The 23,064-nt window shown below is 48.6% G+C and overlaps 1 protein-coding gene across 5 annotated transcripts in view; it reads left to right on the top strand.

The window, feature by feature from the left end:
• Window positions 1–23,064, top strand: part of LOC137428362 (protein kinase C alpha type-like) — a 550,957-nt gene that overhangs the window by 354,838 nt on the left and 173,055 nt on the right. The window lies entirely within an intron of this gene.

Here is a 23,064-nt window from a genome sequence, read left to right as displayed (position 1 = left end):
ACGGCCCGGGAAAGGCAATCCGTCACCGGGTTGTCCTTCCCCGCGACGTGCCGGATGTCCGTCGTGTACTCGGACACGGCCGAGAGGTGACGCTGCTGCCGGGCCGACCACGGCTCGGTGACCTTGCCCATCGCGAAGATCAGCGGCTTGTGGTCGACGAAGGCCGTGAACGCACGGCCCTCGAGCAGATGGCGGAAGTGCCTGACCACCAAGTGAAGCCCGAGCAACTCGCGGTCGAAGGTACTGTAACGGCGTTCGGGCGGGCGAAGCTGCCGGCTAAAGAACGCCAGCGGTTGCCAAGCTCCACGCACCCATTGCTCGTGCACCGCGCCCACCGCGTAGTCCGAGGCGTCGGTGGTGAGGGTGATCAGTGCATCGGGCGCCGGGTGCGCGAGCATGGTGGCATTAGCCAAGGCGAGCTTTGCGCCCGTGAACGCCGTGTCCATCTGCTCGGTCCAGGTAACGTCGCCTTTGCCCGGCTTACCTCGGAGAGCTTCGTGCAGGGGGCGCAGGAGCTGGGCGATACGGGGCAGGAACCGATGGTAAAAGTTCACCATGCCCAGGAACTCCTGCAGCCCTCTGATCGTGCGGGGGCGCGGAAACCCCTTCACCGCCTCCACCTTGGCCGGCAGGGGGACGGCTCCGTGCCTGGTGACACGGTGCCCCAGAAAATCGATTATGGCGGCGCCGCACCGGCACTTTGCGGGGTTCACAATCAGGCCATGCTGGCCCAGGCGTTTGAAGAGCGTGCGGAGGTGGCGTAGGTGCTCTTCGCGGGACGCGCTGGCGACGAGGATATCGTCCAGGTAGACGTAGACAAAATCCAAGTCGCGCAGGATGCTGTCCATCAGTCGCTGGAATGCCTGAGCCGCATTCTTCAGACCGAAGGGCATCCGCAGGAACTCGAAGAGTCCGAATGGCGTGATGACCGCCGTCTTCGGGACGTCCTCCGGCCTGACGGAGACCTGATGGTAGCCGCGTATGAGGTCCACCTTCGAGAAGAAGGACATGCCCGCCAAACGAGCGGAAAAGTCCTGAATGTGGGGGACGGGGTAGCGGTCGGGAGTCGTGGCGTCAATGAGACGGCGATAGTCCCCGCACGGTCGCCATCCCCCGCCGGGCTTCGGCATGATGTGCAGCGTCGACGCCCAAGCGCTCTCTGAGCGCCGAACGATGCCGAGTCGCTCCAGGGTAGCGAACCCCGCTTTTGCCACCGCCAGCTTCGTCGGCTCGAGGCGGCGTGCCCGGGCGTAGACCGGTGGCCCGACGGTGGGGATGTGATGGGCCACCCCGTGCTTGATGGCCCCCGCCGAGAAGGTGGGCCGCGTGAGGGCCGGGAAGCCGGCGAGGAGGCGGGTGAATGCGTCCGCTGCCGGAAGCGTACAGACCAACGTGGCCGGAACCGAACCGTTCGGCAAGCCGCTTGGCAAGCCGCTCGTTGAGCTGCTCGACGAGCTGGGCAGCGCACAAGCAAGCGAGCTGAACGTCTCGGCCTGGACAAGACGTCTGCGCTTTACGTCGACCAGGAGCCCATTAGCGCACAGGAAGTCCGCGCCAAGCAGTGCCATGGGCACGTCGGCGGTGACGAACGTCCATCGGAAAACCTGCCCTCCGAACCGCAGAGAGAGGCAGCGTTTTCCGTACGTATGGATGGGCGTCCCGTTCGCGGCAAGCAGCGCGGGGCCCCCGCCCACGGCGTGCTTCTCTGACGTACCAGCGGGAATGACACTCACCTGCGCTCCCGTGTCGCACAGGTAACGGCGCCCGGATAAGGTGTCCGTTATGAACAGCAGGCTGCTCGAACGGCCGGCGCTCATCGCCACTATTGAGCGCCGGCCCGGGCGTTTCCCGACCTGTTGAAGGAGCATGGCGGATGACACTGCCGAGCCTCGTGGCCGAACTTGGCGTGGAACCAGCACCAGGTGGTGGAGCTGGAGGAGCGCGGCTGGCTCCGCCAGGCCGGTGGAGTTGGCGGGTTTCCCCGCGGTGGCGGTTTTCGCCGCGGCGGTGGGCGGGGCGTGGCGGCGGTCACGAGGTGCGTATCAGCATGCTGCCTATGCTGTGTAAGCTGATGCTGTGGATCAGCATCATCAGCAGCATCAGCCTCGAGGTCCGTGACGGCCGCAAAGTACCTGTCCGCCTCGGCTGCCAATGCTCGCGGTTCCATTAGCGCGGTCCCGGCTAACGCGAGGCGAACCTGCGCTGGAAGTTGGCGACGGAAATGCGCCCGGAATAGAGAACCGGGGGCTTCGTCGCCCAACAGTGACAGCATATGGTCCATTCGGACCGACGGGCGTGTGTCGCCGAGCTCGGGGAGATCCAGGAAGCGGTCGGCCCGTGCGTCGTCCGTGAGGCCGAACGTGGCTAGGAGTAGCCTCGTACTTGTGGCCGTCCGGTGGGTGGCGAAGGACGGACACAACTCGAGCGGCCGTGCCGGGCCCGAGGGAGGCGACGACGTGGCAGTAGCGCGTGTCGTCGCCGGTGAGGCGCCGAAGCTGAAATTGGGCTTCGGCTTGGACGAACCAGACTTCGGCCTGGGCCTCCCAAAATTCGGGAAGTTTGATGAAGTTGGCCATGGCAATGGTGTCATGTGTGGAAGGATCGCTCCGGCAGATCCAACGTCGAGGGTCACCAGTAAAGCGTGGCGTTACGCGCGCTGCTTGCGAGCAAGGAGGAAGCGGACAAGCGGTAACTTATAAGCGTCTTTATTTCAGGAGCTCACTGTAACACTAACTTGCTCAGGGCTGCGCGCCCCGTGTATATCGTGAGGCCACGCCTCTCTCCCTGGCGTGGCCCATCCCCACTTGGTGTGCGGGGTGATGTCACCACGTCAGTGCTTTCGTGTCCGCCACAATGTAAAACTGGCCCAAACGTCAAAACAAAACTCGCTCATTTTAAGTCGCGCAAGCTAATGCGACCACTCATTCTTCTGGGAAGAATCCCGTGCACATGCTTATCACACTTATAACTCACCTAAGTCTTTATAAGTTCATCAAATACTGACACCGAGATTGACATTCGCTGAGGTAAGTGTTGATATCTCTTCTGAGGTAAAAAAACAAACAAACAAAAAAAACAGTTTTAAAGCATTATACGTATCAAACGATACATTTTATGAAACGGGGAAACTGAATACACACTTTGGTGGTTTTAAAATGACAGAATATGTCTTTATTAGAAAAAAAATTAACCTTGAAGACGACGCTGCTAACAAAATACACTGCTCTAACGCATAACCACGAGTTTAAACTACATTTACAACAAATATGAAAACTATTTTCATATCACAATGTTAAATATAGAATATATAGAAGACAATGTTAAAAAAAATGAGCCCTGTCTTCCAATGGTAAACAATCCTTCAAAAATTTCCTGGATCCGAAATAATATCCTGAGCTTCACCAAAAACTAATCAATTCTTCCTTATCCCAAGGGCAATCATCCCACCAACTTTCATCCAAATCCGTTCAGAACTTTTCCAGATATCTTGTTCACAAACACACGAACACACACACACGCAGACACACACACACACGGACACGATCGAATGCATTACTCCCTAGCGGGAGTAATAACATCAGCCTGACATCATTACCCATTATTAACATCAGCCTGATATCGCTACCCAACAAGAACATCAGCACGGTTAACGCACCTCCCCACAGCACATTTCACAAAGCCACTAACACTCCGCCGAGTGTGTGATCAAGTCTTTTAAATTCTGAGATAAATATGGATGCTGATCTCCACAAGGAATTTTCCTGAGATAAATAATGATTTATTCCGTGTATGATCTGTTGAAGAAAAAAAACAATATTTAAACACAAACGCTCCTGAAGAAAGTATTGCAAAAGGTTGACAGAAAATCACACGACAGCTTAACGGACAAAGGTGGCGATTATTTTTCATTTCAAAGAATTGTTGATGTTTTTTCTGTGACACATTCATTGCCAACATTAACTTTGTGCAACTATACACCATTGGTTATGGAGACCAACCAAAAGTTTTTACAAGTACAGATACATTCAAAGTACACCGCCCCCATGCCAAATAATTAAATATCCTACAGCGCGGCATTGCCGGGGCGCCTTCGGCGCCCGGCAATACCGCAGTGCAGCTCATTGAGGCTGCATTGGGAGGGAGAGGTGTACGCTAATTGATTGATTAATTGTATAATTAAAATCAATAAAAGATTATCACAAAATATTTTCTTAATCAATTGGCTAAGAGCAGAACGAAACCACTCGTGCTTCATCCGAAGATGTATCTTTTAGAAATTTAATTAAATAAGTCATTAATAAAAAATTAAATTATTAATTGATTAATCAATAAATATTTAATCGATTAATCAATAAATAATTAATCGATTAAATGATTAATCAATAAATCAAAAATATCCTTGATAGCCACATCACTTGGTCACTGTCATGTCCAAATATTAGCTTCCTCGCTCAAAAGGTGCCTGAGATATTGGCGAAATGAGAAAGAAAATAAATAAATGATTAATAATGAAAATAAATAAATAATAATCATTAAAAAATGAAATTATTAATCAATTCGGTCACAGAACACATAAACCACCACCATTTCATGAGAATCTGCAACTTAAAAAAAATAAAAAATTTTAGTCATTAATCGAATAATTAAATAATTAATCGATTAATTGATTAATTAATTAATTAATTAATCAAAAATATCATTTGCAGCCAAATCACCTGGTCATTGGCATGTCCAAATATCAGCTTCCTAACTCAAAAGGTGCCTGAGTTAATGGTCAGAAGAGAAAGGAAATTTGATTAATTAAATAAGTACTTAATTAATCGCTAATAATTAAATAACTCCTCAATTTATTGATTAATCAGAAAAAAAAATACCGTTTTTGACAAAGCACTTTCTCACTATTGTGCCGAAATTTCAGCTTCCTAGCTCAAAGGATGGCTGAGATATCGCCCGGACAAACAAACAAACAAGAAAGAAAACAAACAACCAAGAAAACAAACAAACAAACAAACAACCAAGAAAACAAACAAACAAACAAACAACCAGAGTAAAAACTGAGTACTCCCTTTCAGCGTGCGTCACTGCCGAGCCCCCTTCGGTGCCCGGCAATGACGATTTGCAATGCCTGGAGGTGGCATAGGAAAGGTGCGGTGTACAATACTTGTAACTTTATAATTGCTGAGAAAAATAACTTTCAAAGGTTTTTAGTGTCACACATTGACTTTTAATCCTCAAACGTTTCCTCCCTCCATCAACCCCGCACATCACGTGTCTTTGAAAAACTTGTTCACAAAGTGACTCACACAATTGTAATCAGCCAATGTCAATCAAGTCCTGTACGGAATCGGTACTTGATTAAAATGCCACAAAATTCAAACAGATCCTTTTGTCGTAGTTGATGGAACTATCGATTCTGCTGTATCACATTCCTTGTCCTCAGTTCACTGAATAATATATCACTTGGTTATTCGACAATTAGCACCATTGTCCAATCATTTATTATGCTGAGCTGTGCGTGAGTGAGGCTCTGCTTGGAACTTCCTGAAATTCACAATGATTATGGCAATCACAACAATTTAATGCTGTATGAAAATGATTTCCTGTGCCGACAATGGTGCAACAATTATGCTGAGAAGAGATCAAGCAATAATGGAGGAAGGCAACAGATGGACATCTACACAGGATAAATTCTTGATTTAGCTCTCCATGGAAATTGCTTCCTGTCATTTGACCCAAAATTATTTGCAGCTTTCTGTATGTATGTCCAGTATATATTATGTATATGTATGTCCAGTATATATGTATATATATGTCCAGTATATATGTATATGTATGTCCAGTATATATGTATATGTATGTCCAGTATATATGTATATTGTTACGGACGCGGTTTAGATGTTATTTACCGAGCGGTGGTATTGCCGCGACCGAACAGTTATTCCCCGACTAGACCCCGATTCCACCCAGACGTTGACCAAATCGCGCTATGCTAAATCAATGATGGAAAGGACACAACGACTGGGATAGATGAAACGACGCAAGGGGTACAGTTCTCAAGACCTCCGGAGGAGGGTATAATTACAGTGGTGGAGAAAAGGGGGTAGATTACAAGGTAGTGAGGTAAAGACACAGAAGAGATGGGCACTTAATTACAGTCTTATCTTATCCCAGACAGACCACAGACAAACGGAACAAGGTAGACTTACACAGGGATTGATGGCAGGAATCGACAGGTAGGTTGATAGCACAAGGTGCACCTTGGCTCGGGGACAGGATCAAGCACGGTCCAAGAGATGCAGGGAGGTGTCACAGCGCTCGGAAGGGACGTCTCTCTTGCTTCAAGCTCAGCGCGCATCTGACGTCCCCTCCCTCTTCCTGCGCATGCTCAGCGGGGAGTGACACGCCCTCGGCTGGTTGGCTCCGCCCCCCTGGGGCCGGTCCGCCGCTTCCATTGGGTGCGGGGGTTACCGGGCTCCGCCCTTGACGAGGAGCTGACAGGGAGCCCCTATTTGGTAACCCCGTCGAGCACATGTTCGATGGCGGCTCGTTGGGAAGGCCTCGTGCCCTCCCAACACCCCCTACCAACCAAGCCGGAGTGAGGACGCGCACTCCCTGTGCACGCCGCTGCCGTTGCTGTTGTTGCTGAACCGTGAGGAAGAGCTGCGGGGAGGTATTGGGAGGTCCTAAACTTCCTAACGGTGCCATACAATCACATTCTGGTGCAACGAAGGGTCAGAATTAATGGAAACGAGTCCTTAATTGACATAGACTAAGAATAACTAGCAAGATGTCCTATAGTTGTCTTACATGAGATGCGGTGAACCTGGGCACGACATTTAATGGGGGAAATAGGGGGAGGTCGGGTCTACAGAGTGTTGTTTACAGAAAATGGGACTAGGGAATGGGGGATTGGGGATAGTTGGGAAGTATTGAGGAAATAGGGGAATATTTACAAGCGGATATGGATGGATGCAAATCCCATATCCGCAACAATATGTATGTCCAGTATATATGTATATGTATGTCCAGTGTGTATGTATATGTATGTCCAGTATATATGTATATGTATGTCCAGTGTATATGTATGTATGTATGTATGTATGTATGTCCAGTATATATGTATATGTATGTCCAGTATATATGTATGTATGTATGTCCAGTATATATGTATGTATGTCCAGTATATATGTATATGTATGTCCAGTGTATATGTATGTATGTATGTATGTATGTCCAGTATATATGTATATGTATGTCCAGTATATATGTATGTATGTGTTACGGATTTATGTGGATTTATGTGAATTACTATTCAGGTCTTTGCTTATCAATGTGTAGTCGATTAAAGGTTGTTGTGATTAAAGGGTCAGGAGCCCTTCTGGGAAAAAGGAGACCGGAAACGGAAGAAGAAAAGACACGAGGTCCTGGAGAAGCGACGATCTTCTTCCTCTTCCTCGCCGAGCTCCGACGAGAGTTGGTATCGATATTGAGCAGCGTGGAGGACGCTGCGTTTGAAAGCCCGTCTGACAAAAGGAGTTACCTGCGCGGGGTAATTACCCCTTGACACGTCAAGTTGCCGTGGGTTCGTGCACGGAACCCAGCGTCCGGCACAGTTCGCCTCACCGTCTACAAGGACGCGTACGGGTCGCACCTTGGGCCTCGCGCGTGTTGCAAGCCGCGCTTGGTTTTGCCCCCTTGCTTGGCAAGGAGGTGTGCGTGGCAGCAGCTGTCCCCGGTACGAGACGTGCACGTTGGGAGCACGTCCGCCCGGGGTTCGTTCCACCGCCCGTGTGCGGAGAAGAGAGACATTGTGAGGGACAGTGGCCCAAGTGGTCGTGAGTGGGGACAGGGGGGGACACATATGTAAGATGGCCATCTTAGTGATTGATTGTTGATTGTTGATGGTTGTTGATTCCTTGGGGGAATATATTATTGATTACTCCGGATCCTTGGTGTGGGGTTTCTTATTGACTGGAATTCATATTGATTGCGTTACGAAAGCGTATAAATCATATATCTTTCTGGCGGGGTGCCTCCCACGGTCCGGGGGTCACCGAGACCAGGTAGTTACCGGGAGGACCACGTAACAGAATTGGGGGCTCGTCCGGGATATAAAATTGTATAACATAATAAAATAATAATTTTTATTAATTAAAATTTATTAATTAATTGTTAATTGGTAAATTTTTGAGAAATTGTGGTAAAGTCTTGGGTGAAGGTTAACAGGTGTTAACGATAGTCACCATGGCGTTTTTTGCACAGAACTTTGCGGTAACACCTAGTGAGGCACAGTTCCGAGCATTACTAAAAGCGGACCTCTTGAAATTGGCCAAACATTTTAACTTGGAGGTCCGAACTAATTTGAGGAAGGCAGAGTTGCAGACCACGGTGATACAGTCTATGGTGGGATTAGGAACATGGGACGAGTTAGCCTGGCAGTGGCTACCCGAAGAACCAGAAGACGTTGAGCTCCGGAAACTGGAGTTGCAATTACGGAGCCAGGAACGGATCAAAGAAGAAGAAAGGAAAGCAGAAAAGGAAAGAGCAGAAGAAGAAAGGAAAGCAGAAAAGGAAAGAGCAGAAGAAGAAAGGAAAGCAGAAAAAGAAAGAGCAGAAGAAGAAAGGAAAGCAGAAGAGAGGAGAGAAGAGAAACAAGCAGAGGAAAGGAGAGTGGAACGAGAACTCCAGGAAAGGTTAAAAGAAGAGGAAAGGAAAGCAGAAGAGAGGAGAGAAGAGAAACAAGCAGAGGAAAGGAGAGTGGAACGAGAACTCCAGGAAAGGGTAGCAGAAGAAGAAAGGAAAGCAGAAAAGGAAAGAGCAGAAGAAGAAAGGAAAGCCGAAGAGAGGAGAGAAGAGAAACAAGCAGAGGAAAGGAGAGTGGAACGAGAACTCCAGGAAAGGTTAGAAGGGAGAAAAGCAGAGGAGAGGAGAGCTGCCAGGGAACTCGAAGCAGAGGAGAGAAAAGCCAAAAGGGAGTTGAAGGAACGTGATCTGGCGCTTCAGCAAGAGATTAAATTCAAGGAGCTGGATTTACTGAGAGAACGGGGAGAGGTACCACCCTTGCTGACGGGGTCGACACCTAGCCAGAACACCTGGGATGTGGGCAGACATGTGAGGCTGGTTCCACCCTTCAGTGAAAAGGAAGTCGCTAAATTTTTTCCACACTTTGAGAAAGTGGCTCGACAGTTAAACTGGCCGGAGGAGGCCTGGACCATACCAGTGCAAAGTGTGCTGGTGGGTAAAGCTCAAGAGATTTATTCGGCGCTACCAATGGACCAATGTGCAGATTATGAGGTATTGAAGAAGCACATCCTCAAAGCCTATGAGTTGGTTCCGGAAGCTTACCGGCAAAAATTCAGGAATGCCAGGAAGAGGGAGAGTGAGACCCATGTGGAGTTTGCTAGAGTGAAAGAAAATATGTTTGATCGGTGGTGTGAGTCAAAAGGAGTCGGGAACGACTTCGAAGCATTGCGTGACCTGATGCTGGTGGAGGAATTTCAACAGTGTGTCCACGAGGACATCAAAGTGTACCTGCAGGAAAAGAAAGTACCGAAGTTGTGGGACGCAGCCACCATGGCAGATGATTATGCCTTAACACACCGGATAGGGGTCCACGAACCTAACTCCTCGCCTAGATCTCCGCAGGGGAGGTGTGAAACAGCAGGTGCGGAGAACGACAATACATGGCGGCGGCCTCGAGATGAATATGGGGACAACGCTGATACCCGAACTGTTCGAAATCAGGGGGCTACGGGCCAAGACAAACTTATTTTTCGGGGGGCCTGAGGCAGACCACGAGTTTTTCCTCTGGGCCTACTTGCGCTTTTTGCAAGAAACCTGGACACTTGATGTCCAGTTGTTACCTCATGAAAAGGGAAAACCCAGAGTGGAGTCCGACTATTACCACTCCGAATGCGATGGCAAGCGTAAGAAATTTCCCACAGAAGAGTTACCAACCATTTATTTATGAGTGGTTGGTCTCACTCAAGGGAGACTTGACTAACCCAAGACCGGTTAGGGTTTTGAGGGACACAGGAGCCCATCAATCCTTAATGCTTGAAGGCATTTTGCCATTGTCAAAGAGTACCGCAACTGGTGATAGTGTTCGGTTACAAGGGATCGGTGGCTGTGTTAGTGCCCCACTTCATGTCATCCATTTGGAATCCGATTTGGTGTCAGGACCGGTCACCGTCGGTTTACAAGCCACGCTTCCTGTAGAGGGAGTATCTGTGATTATCGGGAATGATTTGGCCGGGGGGCAAATTTATGGTAACCCGAGGGTTGGTAAAGAGCACAGCAGGGAAAATAACACCACACCAGCTCGGGATGGCGACAAAAGTTCCAAGTTATTTGTAGGGGGACTGAACTTCAACACAGAGGAAGAGGTTCTGACCTCTGTCTTCAACAGATATGGGCCGCTGGTGGAAGTGCGGGTGGTAAAAGACAGGGAAACGCAACGGTCAAGAGGGTTCGGCTTTGTCACGTTTGCAAGCACAAGAGACGCCAGGGAGGCAGAGAATAATTGGAATGGTAAGGATTTGGAAGGTCGGACCATAACAGTAGGGAAGGCATTTCGTAGGCGTCGAGAGGTCTACAGAAGAGGACCACTTGGCGGTAGTTTTGGTGTGGGCAGCAGCCGATATTACTATGGAGGCTCCCAGAGTTACGGCACCTCCCGAAAGAATGAATGTCAGAGCACTGGCCGAGAAGGAGACCGCCAGTCAGGTAACGGCTGGGACAAGGGGTCCCACCGTAACTGTTAGGAGTCTGGAGAAGTTGAAGCCCTATATACGGTGGAGCCGCCGAGCCGGGGCTCCTACACGGACTAACCGTGAACGCCACGTTCTTAAAGGCGTCCAGGTAGTGAACTTTCCTGCACGGACTAACCGTGAACTCCACGTTCTTAAAGGCGTCCATGTAATGAACTTTCCTCCCCGGAATAACCGTGAACTCCACATTCCTTAAGGCGTCCATGTAGGGAATACTCCGCTGGGCCTCCCGAAAAAGTGCTATAGAGAGGTTTAAATTTGGGGGCTTTGGTCACCACCTCTTAACCGTCATTCAAGAGAAACTAGAAGTGGTTGACGCTTGGTCCAGAGGGAATTAATCTAGGGGATTGTGTGAAATTTTGTTGCTTTATTTTTAAATGATGACTGTGCCCGGGGGGAACTGATGATTTGGGGGGGGGGGGGGGGGGTGAGTTATCTGGTTTGTTTATCCAAGTTGGCCGGCAAAGAAAGTTTTCGCTGGGTTCAAACTTTCTTTCTTGAAGGGGGGGAGTGTTACGGATTTATGTGGATTTATGTGAATTACTATTCAGGTCTTTGCTTATCAATGTGTAGTCGATTAAAGGTTGTTGTGATTAAGGGTCAGGAGCCCTTCTGGGAAAAAGGAGACTGGAAACGGAAGAAGAAAAGACACGAGGTCCTGGAGAAGCGACGATCTTCTTCCTCTTCCTCGCCGAGCTCCGACGAGAGTTGGTATCGATATTGAGCAGCGTGGAGGACGCTGCGTTTGAAAGCCCGTCTGACAAAAGGAGTTACCTGTGCGGGGTAATTACCCCTTGACACGTCAAGTTGCCGTGGGTTCGTGCACGGAACCCAGCGTCCGGCACAGTTCGCCTCACCATCTACAAGGACGCGTACGGGTCGCACCTTGGGCCTCGCGCGCGTTGCAAGCCGCGCTTGGTTTTGCCCCGTTGCTTGGCAAGGAGGTGTGCGCGGCAGCAGCTGTCCCCGGTACGAGACGTGCACGTTGGGAGCACGTCCGCCCGGGGTTCGTTCCACCGCCCGTGTGCGGAGAAGAGAGACATTGTGAGGGACAGTGGCCCAAGTGGTCGTGAGTAGGGACAGGGGGGGGACACATATGTAAGATGGCCATCTTAGTGATTGATTGTTGATTGTTGATGGTTGTTGATTCCTTGGGGGAATATATTATTGATTACTCCGGATCCTTGGTGTGGGGTTTCTTATTGACTGGAATTCATATTGATTGCGTTACGAAAGCGTATCAATCATATATCTTTCTGGCGGGGTGCCTCCCACGGTCCGGGGGTCACCGAGACCAGGTAGTTACCGGGAGGACCACGTAACATATGTATGTCCAGTATATATGTATGTATGTATGTCCAGTATATATGTATGTATGTCCAGTATATATGTATATGTATGTCCAGTGTATATGTATGTATGTATGTATGTATGTATGTATGTATGTATGTATGTCCAGTATATATTGTTACGGTCCGCGGTTAAGGATGTTATATTTGCCGAGCGGAGGCTCCGCGACCGAACAGTTGTTCCCCGACTAAACCCGATTCACCCAAACGTTGGCCGTATCGCGCCACAGATACTCAATCTGGAAAACTCTAAAGTGACCGAATGCAAAGAGGAAGAAGAAGACGTACAGAAGAGTAACGGGGTTTATTATGTACACATACACAATCAAGAAGAACAGTCACGATTATTTACAGGGGACATGAGCAGCAGGCGACACAGTGCAAATTACTAGCTTATCTAACAGGCTTACTTAATACCCAGGACAGAACAAACGAAGACACAGACTCACGCGGGGAATTGCAGAGTGGATTGACTGGAAGGAGAGGAAAGTCCACTGGGTCCGGCAGCACGATCCGCACGTTCTGCAGCCGCCGTTCCTTCGCGGCCCTGCTCCGAACTGCCGTCCAAGCCCCTAAGCGGCTGGCGAGCGTTGTTGCTTCTGCTGCTGTAGACGCTGCCGCTGGCGAGCAAGGTGACGAATAGCAGGCTTTTGTGCTTCCCTGGATGACCTCTGCTTTTGGACCTCACAACTCAGCTTTGCTCTGATGACCCAGCTCTTTCCTTTGCACCTCACCACGCAGCTCAGCTCAGCCTTGGACCTTTTTGCAACTCTCTTGGACTCATCTGCTTGTCTCTTCTTTTGCCACTCTCGGTGGGGGCTGATGCAACGGGTTTTATAACCCCCGCCCTTCACCCTTTGCGAACCTCCCCCAAGCATTCTCTCTCCGCCCTCTCAAGCCAAACCCCTCGTTCTGGGTTGGATGAGCGGGGCCGACTTACTCCTCCCCTCTATGACGAGGTGGAGACCCGCCTTTCTTCCCCAACCCTGCCTCGTGGTCAATGGCGGCTTTGGAGGGGATGTAATTGCCAAATTGAGGCTTGGCCATTACGAAAGGGGAAATGGAGGTTTTTGGGAATGGGAAGGAAGGGAATCTACTCTTATTTCACTCGGTGCAATGGAGTGTCATCTTAATGGACGACAAGGCCTTACCCTAAAACACATAATAAGATATAAGCTACTGAACAAGGGTTTTATCGGGTCCTGCAATGTCGTGTTTCATGGAATAACTACCGAGACACCGTTTTTATCTTTACACAACTCCGGAGGCAGGAGGCGCAGAATAAACAATAATAATAATAAAGCACACAATAAAAAAAAACTACAGTCCTCATAACCGCAACACTGCACCCTCCTCCTCTTAGGCACACTCCCGGGCCTACAACTTTTATTTAGTGTGACACGTAGGTGTAGTTCCCTCTACTTTTAACCTGACCCTGAGTGCGACAGTTTTAAAACATAAATAAATGTGTCCCGCTGCTCCATTGCACCCTGCCTAACAGACTCACGCCCACAGTTAACTGAATTGCGGAATGGTCTTCAAACTACACACTGACGGTGGGGAGCATTATTTACAATGACGCTACTTTTATTTACAAAACTAACCCAGGACCTGTGATTGTTCTTTCTGGGGGGGAGACAGTCTGCTCTGCATCGACGCACCATTAAAGCACCCAAAACGCACCAATACACCCTCAAGCACCAATCGGTGCAGTCACCACAGTTCATCAATAAAAATAAACCAACAACCCCTAACCCTGCAGGTGGTCTCTTGCTCTTCGGCTCCCTCTGCTGGCTATTATTATTTCTTCCAGTTGTTGTCATTTTCTTTGCTGGCGGCCTATTTGCAATAAAACTTGCCCAAATGTGTCCATTTTATTTATTTTATTTATGGCCCACAGGGCTGACTAGTGTGGTTCACCTGTGGGGCATCGGTGCCCTGTGGCCAAGGTCCGCCAGCAAGATTTCGGGCCCTCATGGCCGGTTCCAGCAGAGGGGCCATGCCCCAACCCATGGGGTCCATAAGTGGTGCTCGGCCACTGACATGTGGTCCATAATGTGGTGCATCGATGCAGACAGCTGGTTCTGGGAGTTCCGGGCGCACACTGGCGGACTCACGCACGCTCCCCTCGGCGCCCAATGGCACACAGGTCATGTGGGAGACAAAAGGGGGAAGACAAATGAGCGAGGGGTAAGGTCACAAGGGTACACATCAATAAGGCAATGCAAGGCGGAATGCGTACGGAGAGCGAAGTGAGAAAGCTCGTCCCTACCGTACGTCACCCCCCTGTCACCTACACTACCCTTGCCCTTACCCCATATGTACAAAATCTACACATTACAAATTCGTCACTACTGTCACGTCTCCCCATATTTCCCTTATACCAAATTCGTCTCCACAATCCCTCTATCCAAAATTTGCCATCACCCAATTCGTCATCAATCCTCATAAGGAGGAAGAGATGGAACATCAAGCACAATGTCACACCCACGTCATGATGCGTCTCACAATCCAAAACATTTGCACATAAAAAATAATCAAAACATGGCATGGTGTGGAGGTACGTCATCTCAGGTGAGTGGATGCAGATGGTGCGAGGAGACTTCATCCTAACTACTTTCTAAATGACTTTAACACACTTTACACTACCCGGGGTCTCTCCCTGCCAATCCATTGGCCAACTTACACTATGGGTTCTAAAAACCAATTCCCATTGACCAAACTGTGGTGCTTCTCAATTTGGGGTCTCACTCCCCCGATTCATCTCCCGGTGCCCTTGCACAATTTCTGGGCTGTGACGTGTAGCTCTGCCAGCAGGTCTACCCACCTGCACACCTCCACCACTGTAGTTGCCACCCGAGCTTACCTAGCTCCTCACCCTAACCTAACTAACTGGGGAAGGCCCCTCCTGGCTCTGTCACCCCACTCGGTGCCCTCTGGCACTGGGCTACCCGGGTCCGTCCTCCGGAGCCTCGGGCCCCATCCACAACAACTACTACCGGCTCCCAGAGCCCACCTGCGGCCTCACCTGGCCGACATCCTCACAGTGGTGGAGTGCCCAAACCAACTACACACACTAACAGGCTACATGCCCAGCCATTTCCACAACACTAATGCACCCATCCAAATACCATTCTCTCACCCGCACCACAGATGCTAATATCCAACCACAATTTACCTATACCCTCTACCTAACACTTACACTACCCGCCCCGGGTATTCGTGATGGGGGTCCACTCTTCCCGCATTCACACCTCCGCACCATCCACTCCACTCCACAGTTTCCATCCTACTCACTCCACGACCATCCATTCCAATACTCCATGTATTCCAGACCATTTATTCCATACAACCATTCTCCATACACCTGTTCTTCATTCACCTATTGTTGCACACCTGTGCAATCACACCTGTTCCTTACACACTTTTCACAATACACTTCCGAATACACCTCCAACACTCACACGGCATCATCTCATCTAACTACTCCCCTCTGAAACTTGCGCTTCCCAGTCGTCCCTTTAAACTATTGCGCTCCCTCGTCATTATCATCCACACTAATCTACCTGCGTCCCCAGCTACAGGTATCATTGTCACTACCTAACCTTAACGTTACCTAATGTCAATCTCTCTAGATCCCTACACACGATATATCCGAACCCTCCCGGGCTAGTTTTCACTGCCATCAACCCCATAAATCTAGTGCTCCTTTGCCCCCCCCCCCCCCGTGGTGTGAGGGATGACAGAGTTGCCATCCCACCACATCGGGGAGGTCCCACTATAAATTTTGCTCGTCCAAATCCAACAAATCAAAAATTTGCCAATCATCTACCAATCACTGTACCATTACCAATCATCACTCTGCCAATCCTTTGCCAATCATCAATTTTTGCCTTTTTCTAATTTTGGGTCCAAAACACTAACCTCATCATTACAGTCTACTTACTAATGCCTCTCGGTGCGCCAATTCACTTCTACAGCCCGGCTTCGTAAAGCCGAGCAATGAATGCGGGTTGTTTGGTGCCAGCGGCTAGATACGTCCCGCATTCGGTGCAGGGACGGGGGCTTACCCGGGCCGAGATCCCACGCACCACCTCGTTACGGAGCCATCCAATGGCCCGATCTCGACCTGCCGGAACGTCTCAACAAAAAGGGGTCACCATGACGACCCTTCCTATCGGGCTGCCCGCTCCGCCTAGCGGAGCACGGACGCGGCCGTTCTAAACGCGGCCCAGCGTGGATCACGTACGGCGGTCCTTTCGAACCCGCCGTGGTTCGGATCCCCGCTGGTCCTCGCGGCACGCGAAGCTGCCCGACACGCACCGAGGGCCCGATTCGGCTAAATGTCGTTCTAACCGCTAACCCGGTTACCGTCGATGCCTCACCTGCATGCTCACACGCATACGCTACCCCTTTCTTGCTCATACATCCAGCTGTTCCCATGCTCCTCGTCATTGCACTTTCTCTAACACACCCAGGTACACTCATTCCGCTCACAGACTTGGTCACACACCTGACTACCGAACACCTTTGCACACACTCGTCGCTCGCACACCTCACCAACACACCTCTTCGCGCCCCCTTCTCGGTCACCTCCTCTGTGACAATCACAGGTGTGCTCTCACTCGCACACCCAACCACGTGCCTCACTACTAATTCCAGCGTGCAATTCCCATACACGCTCTACCATTCCAGGTGTGCTTCCTTCCATTCCAGGTGTACATCCTCTCTCACCTGTCACAACCAACTCATGCTCCGTGTTACTCTCACTACTTTCACCACCACTCTTGACAGCGCACTCACCCTTACTCTCGACAGCGCACTCTTTCCTCATGCACCCGTCCCTTACACACCTTTCTCGCGCACACTCTTGCGCACACTCTCCCGTTACACCCTCTGTAACACTCACCACAGGCATGCATTCTCCCTTACTCTTGACAGCGCACTCTTTCCCCATGCACCTGTCCGTTACACACCTTTCTCGTGCACTCTCTTGCGCACACTCTCCCGTTACTTCCTCTGTAACACTCACCACAGGCGTGCATTCTCCCTTACTCTTGACAGCGCACTCTTTCCCCATGCACCTGTCCGTTACACACCTTTCTCGCGCACTCTCTTTCGCACACTCTCCCGTTACTTCCTCCGTAACACTCACCACAGGCGTGCATTCTCCCTCACTCTTGACAGCGCGCTCTTTCCCCATGCACCCGTCCGTTACACACCTTTCTCTCGCACTCTCTTGCGCACACTCTCCCGTTACATCCTCTGTAACACTCCTCACTACGCGCTTCCATGTGCTCCCTCGCACACGCGCTTCGACCAACTCACTCTCGACAGCACACTCACTCCTCGGCGCGCACTTTTTCCTCACACACCCCAGAGTCGGACATTCTCGCACACCTCCTCCTTCGCACACCGTACCTGTCGCACACTTCACCAACGGCCTCTCATGAACACCCGGATCCAAATCAACCCCCAAGCCGACTGAAGCTTTCCTCACATCATGTACATTTCCACGTATATCGCCACTCACCTTGGCACCTCGTCTCCGCACCTCCTTCGCCACCCGCAAACTCTTTATTTGGTTAGTGAGCACATCATCATGATTTGAACACAGACCTTGCACATACTCCAGCACCTCCTCCTGTATTTCTCTCTTAGTTTCTGTCCGTCTCTTCTTAATTTCACTCACCCCCTCTTCCACCTCCTTTATCTTTTGCTTCACCTCTTTTATTTCCTGGTGCGTCTCCTCTATCTCGTCCTCTAAGGCTACCTTGACCGTTTCTGTGTGCGTCCTCACCTGCCGGTCCTTCGTCTCCATTACCTCTGTCACCTCGTCCAACCTCATTGTCAGTCCCTCACGTACCATCTGACATTGCCTCTGTGTCGCTATTAAGTCGTCCTTGATGTCTCTTTGTGTCGCTTTCAACCCTCCTAATACCGCAGTGTTCCTTTGAACCTGCTCCACTAACTCCGTTTGTCCCACCGTCAGCTGTTCCACCTCCTCCGTCAGGCCCTCTATACCCCCTTGTAACCTAGCCGTATTATTCCTCACCTCTTTCTCCATACGCTTTTCACCTCGCTTTACCTCCTCGCGTACCCCCGAGACCTCCTCACTTACACCTCGTCGTATCTCCTCCTTCATCTCCGCCCTCTCTTTTGTAGATGCCACCCTCATCTGTCCCAATTCATCCCTCTGAGCATCCAGTTTGGTTTCTACCCCGATTTTCACCTCCTCTATCTGCTCTCCCATTTGTTTAATTTCTCGGGCGGATTGCTCCCCTATCTCCCGCAATTTGTCTTCCATCCTATTTTCTAACCCCCTTAACCCATTTTTCACCTCTTTTATCCCATTGTCTAACCTTTCAAATTTTTTTTCTAATCCCTCACCGGTACCCCTCGCTTCGTCACTCATTGCCCCCATTTGGCCGTCTAATCGCTCACTATCAGCCCTCGCTCCGTCCCTCATTCTGCTTTCCAATCCTACATTCCCCATATGGACGATTGCCTGTATTTGCGCCATGAGGCCCTGCATGTCAAAGTCCGCTGGTAGCGCGGGCTCGGCTACCGCGCGCTCGTACGAGGCGCCATTTTGTGCGTCTGATACCACGTGCGCGAGAGCGCCATTTTGTGCACCTGATACCCCCTCAACCACATTGCCAATGTTCTCCTCCTCTTTTTCCTCCACATACATTTCCCCGAGGTCCTGGGTCAATTCTACCCCGTCTATCTGTATCTCTCCCACCGGCATCCCGTCGCCTTGACCAGCCATGGCGCGATTTCAAAATTCGGGTTTTGCTTTACAACACAAATTTCCAGCAGCTTGTAATTTTGAGCGCGTTAAGCGCGCTTCGGGTCCGTATCTCACTCCCCGACACCAATTTGTTACGGTCCGCGGTTAAGGATGTTATATTTGCCGAGCGGAGGCTCCACGACCGAACAGTTGTTCCCCGACTAAACCCGATTCACCCAAACGTTGGTCGTATCGCGCCACAGATACTCAATCTGGAAAACTCTAAAGCGACCGAATGCAAAGAGGAAGAAGAAGACGTACAGAAGAGTAACGGGGTTTATTATGTACACATACACAATCAAGAAGAACAGTCACGATTATTTACAGGGGACATGAGACGCAGGCGACACAGTGCAAATTACTAGCTTATCTAACAGGCTTACTTAATACCCAGGACAGAACAAACGAAGACACAGACTCACGCGGGGAATTGCAGAGTGGATTGACTGGAAGGAGAGGAAAGTCCACTGGGTCCGGCAGCACGATCCGCACGTTCTGCAGCCGCCGTTCCTTCGCGGCCCTGCTCCGAACTGCCGTCCAGGCCCCTAAGCGGCTGGCGAGCGTTGTTGCTGCTGCTGCTGTAGACGCTGCCACTGGCGAGCAAGGTGACGAATAGCAGGCTTTTGCGCTTCCCTGGATGACCTCTGCTTTTGGACCTCACAACTCAGCTTTGCTCTGACGACCCAGCTCTTTCCTTTGCACCTCACCACGCAGCTCAGCTCAGCCTTGGACCTTTTTGCAACTCTCTTGGAGTCATCTGCTTGTCTCTTCTTTTGCCACTCTCGGTGGGGGCTGATGCAACGGGTTTTATAACCCCCGCCCTTCACCCTTTGCGAACCTCCCCCAAGCATTCTCTCTCCGCCCTCTCAAGCCAAAGCCCTCGTTCTGGGTTGGATGAGCGGGGCCGACTTACTCCTCCCCTCTATGACGAGGTGGAGACCCGCCTTTCTTCCCCAACCCTGCCTCGTGGTCAATGGCGGCTTTGGAGGGGATGTAATTGACAAATTGAGGCTTGGCCATTACGAAAGGGGAAATGGAGGTTTTTGGGAATGGGAAGGAAGGGAATCTACTCTTATTTCACTTGGTGCAATGGAGTGTCATCTTAATGGACGACAAGGCCTTACCCTAAAACACATAATAAGATATAAGCTACTGAACAAGGGTTTTATCGGGTCCTGCAATGTAGTGTTTCATGGAATAACTACCGAGACGCCCTTTTTATCTTTACACAACTCCGGAGGCAGGAGGCGCAGAATAAACAATAATAATAATAAAGCACACAATAAAAAAAAATACAGTCCTCATATCTGCAACAATATGTATGTATGTCCAGTATATATGTATATGTATGTCCAGTGTATATGTATATATGTATGTATGTATGTCCAGTATATATGTATGTATGTCCAGTATATATGTATATGTATGTCCAGTGTATATGTATGTATGTATGTCCAGTATATATGTATATGTATGTCCAGTATATATGTATGTATGTATGTCCAGTATATATGTATGTATGTCCAGTATATATGTATATGTATGTCCAGTATATATGTATGTATGTATGTATGTATGTCCAGTATATATGTATATGTATGTCCAGTATATATGTATGTATATATGTATGTATGTCCAGTATATATGTATGTATGTCCAGTGTATATGTATATCCAGTATATATGTATGTATGTCCAGTATATATGTATGTATGTCCAGTATATATGTATATGTATATCCAGTATATATGTATATGTATGTCCAGTATATATGTAAATATGTCCAGTATATATGTATATGTATGTCCAGTATATATGTATGTATGTCCAATATATATGTATGTATGTCCAGTATATATGTATGTATGTCCAGTACATATGTATGTATGTATGTCCAGTATATATGTATGTATGTATGTCCAGTATATATGTATGTATGTCCAGTATATATGTATATGTATGTCCAGTATATATGTATGTATGTCCAGTATATATGTATATGTATGTCCAGTATATATGTATGTATGTCCAGTATATATGTATATGTATGTCCAGTATATATGTATGTATGTCCAGTACATATGTATGTATGTCTAGTATATATGTATGTATGTCCAGTATATATGTATATGTATGTCCAGTATATATGTATGTATGTCCAGTATATATGTATGTATGTCCAGTATATATGTATGTATGTCCAGTATATATGTATGTATGTCCAGTATATATGTATATGTATGTCCAGTATATATGTATGTATGTCCAGTATATATGTATATGTATGTCCAGTATATATGTATGTATGTCCAGTATATATGTATGTATGTCCAGTATATATGTATGTATGTCCAGTATGTAATACATATATATATATACATACATACATATACATTGTAGACGAAATCAAGGCTCGTGGAAGAGCTAGACCATCAAACGGAATGGGACTCAACAGAACAAAACGGAGCAGTTTTGAGAGAGGGGAAAACACCAACAGCAGGGTTGGGGAAAAATAGACGGAGATGGACAAATAAGAGTTGTGGGGATCATTGAGGCATAGGGGAGGACGTACAGGTTGGTCAAGATGGATACAAAAGCAAACTCTGGGGAAGATAAAACTGCAAATTTTTGGAGGTGAGTTTGAAGCAGGAAGTGGGGAGTGGGTGGATGGAGTAGAAAAGATTGTTGTTTTGGATGGGGATTGATTTGAGGTACTGGTGGACAGCTGTCTTGAAAATCTGGAGGGAAGAATGAGATTGAAGAGAATGTGGAAGTCGATTCCACAGGCAGGAAAAAAAGGAACGAATGAGTGTAGGTAGGCAGTGATCCTGGGTTTTGGGACTTTCACCTGAAGGGGGTTGCTGATGGACTGTGAGCACCCTGCAAAATCCTATGGGGGCATTCATACTGTATAAAAAAAGTTACACTAGTTCATAAGAAAGGATTGAGGGGGCGGGAGGGGGGGGGGGGATAAAGCACAGGAAGGGCAGAGGGTGCAAGACCAGAAAGGAGGCATAGACAGAGACAACCCACCTGTCTGCTATTGGAAAGTAATAGGCACATAGACCGAGCTTCATCATGGGAGTTTCTTATGATCTTGAAGCACGTTCCATTGTTGTCGACTGCGGAACTTTGTAATCCGAACAAAGAAGCATACAGAGTCAAATATGAGCCAACAGACACACCGTTTTGAACACCTTCCACAGGATAGAGTCGAGTATTTTATTGTATGGTCATAAATGTTTTTAGAGTGGTTAAGCTTGGTGGAGGAAAGGTAGCACTGGCCAAGAATACATCTATCAGAACTTGCATTCTCTCTTTCCAGAACTTGCCAGCGCTCACGTCAGGCTCAACTGAGGTCAAAACTCTTTGGTCTCTCATATCTGATATTTGGGCAAGCCTATCTCTGCGACTTGCATCTCATACAGTATATTCCTTATTGTTGTAGGACAAAAGACCATGTCAGCCATCTCCTCATCACAAGGAAATAATCAATCATTCATTGCAGAAAATCTCCAAGATTAATCACTTCTGTAATTGTCTGATCCCCAGCCATCCCAGGTTGTTCCACTTAGTCTACACTGCCTTTTCAATGCCAACAATGGCCGCATGCCCTGAATCTGAAACGAGAGGTCAAGGCCATAATATTGGACATGTACGTGCATTTTCTCCAGTATAGCACCCTGCCCTACTTTCCAAGCTATGAACAAATCGTATTCACGGTCCCCTACTGGACTGGCTATCAGATATTCTCTGCACTCTCAATTGAGTAGTCGGTTGCTTCGGATGGTGACCCTCAATTAGTCAACTTTATCCTTCCATGCTCGAAAGACTCATCGCTTTTCCTTACGGTTGCATTTAGGAACCAATAATGTTACCAATCCACATGAATGACATCTTGTCATTGGAAATCCCAAAAAAAAAAAAAAAAACATTTTTAACTGGTGAGAGTCGAGAGTCAACAATATCCTTCCAACACAGTGTGTGCTAAAATAACTAAGGCATTATGGAGGTTAATGATTTTATCAAGAGAGGTTATGAAATGGCCTAGATATTGACTCCCTTATTGCAGCCAATGCCATTTTGTGATGACCAGAAATTCTCCAGACCACAATTAATTTTAGAGGTCAGGTACACACGCATTCATTTGTTTC

The sequence above is a fragment of the Myxine glutinosa genome, chromosome 5, assembly GCF_964187855.1.
Source record: "Myxine glutinosa chromosome 5, kmMyxGlut1.1, whole genome shotgun sequence".
NCBI lineage: Eukaryota > Metazoa > Chordata > Myxini > Myxiniformes > Myxinidae > Myxine > Myxine glutinosa.
The sequence above is the reverse complement of the archived record's forward strand: the minus strand, read 5'-3'. Positions and strand labels throughout refer to the sequence as shown.